The sequence below is a fragment of the Wasmannia auropunctata genome, unplaced genomic scaffold (assembly GCF_000956235.1).
Source record: "Wasmannia auropunctata unplaced genomic scaffold, wasmannia.A_1.0 LD334948.1, whole genome shotgun sequence".
Lineage (NCBI taxonomy): Eukaryota > Metazoa > Arthropoda > Insecta > Hymenoptera > Formicidae > Wasmannia > Wasmannia auropunctata.
In genome coordinates this window covers 5,752-7,112 of record NW_012027942.1, presented here as the reverse complement: position 1 = coordinate 7,112, position 1,361 = coordinate 5,752, and the positions used below count along the sequence as shown (strand labels likewise).

Genomic DNA, 1,361 nt, shown 5'->3' with positions numbered 1-1,361 from the left:
TTTTCCAGCATGCTTGCTTACACATTATTACATTGCTTGCACATCATAATACTGAATTACTTCCTTTAAAAACAAAACAGATTATGTTTCTCTTTACCAGATAGTTACTTTTTTAGCTAGATTTAATTTGCATTTTGAAGCAATTATTATATTTTCTCACAAATGTCCATATATTATTTATATAATATATTTATATAATATAAGATTAATTTGATTCTCAACAGCGGGAGCGCAAAGTGTGATGACGCAAGCTCGCCTAGCACCCCTCGAGATTCGTGCTCGCCGAGGCGAAGAAGACGAGGAATCTCGACATAACGGAGATCGAGGCGCGGTTCTCCTTTGGAAATGTCACCGTGGAGACGATCACTCATTATCCCAGCGTGCGCAAGTTGTATCCTCAGGTATAACTCTTTTCTTATTGAGAATAATAAGCCGATAGTATTATGAGAGATAGAGAGAGAGAGAGAGAATTATTTAAATGGAATATTTATTTACAGACCGAAAATAATAAAGACAACGCTGCGGACGTGCATATGGTCGAGCATGTCACATCCATAGATTGGAGCTGCCTGGCGTTACTCTGCGACAGCCATATGCTGAACAAGTCAACCAGGGCGTATATTCATCCCAAGCTATCCCCGTATAAGTGACGAGGATGAGATGATGGAGTCGGAAGTAGAAGACTTAAATCGCTTACTACTATACTTAAACAATATCCCCTTTTGAAGAATGTTAGAGTACTATTTCTCATTTTATATAGCGGATGTTTGTTAAAAAACCCAAAAATGTATTATTTTCAATAACAGAAAGCCAATTTCTGCCATTGAACTGAAAAAACTAAGAAAACTGAGTTGCTTGCGATGTAATCGTTAGAAAAACTGTGACAGAATAAAAAAACAAAAAAATATATAAGAGTATACGCTAAAGGAATAAAATTTGTATTCTATATAATTAAGAGTATATAATAATAAAAACATTCTTCTGAAAGAAGACATAAATATTTTTAATACATAATATTGAGCACATAATTTCTTAACCATTCGCCTCAACAATTTGAAATTTTCTCTTACTAATATATCACTCTACTTTTTCTCGTTATTGAGTGAATAAGGTAATACGTTAACATTAATAACAAAAATACATAATGACATACATAATATTTCATATCTTTTATTAGCCACACTTTATGACTTTTTCTTTAATTTGACATAGTTCGCATAACAATATACATCAATCTATTTATGAAAAAAAATTATGTTTATAAATAACATTACATATGTATTTATCCACAAACATATTGTACAAAATAAATGAAAAAAAAGGAAAAAGAAATTAAGAATCAAGCATTCTGGATTGATTTG

At 31.7% G+C, this 1,361-nt stretch overlaps 1 long non-coding RNA gene across 1 annotated transcript; it reads left to right on the top strand.

Annotated features, from left to right (window-relative positions):
* Nucleotides 1-222: 222 nt before the first annotated feature.
* On the top strand, nt 223-828 carry LOC105457857. Its single transcript, XR_975460.1, has 2 exons — nt 223-401; nt 498-828. It is a non-coding gene; the product is annotated as an uncharacterized LOC105457857 (long non-coding RNA).
* Nucleotides 829-1,361: the final 533 nt, after the last annotated feature.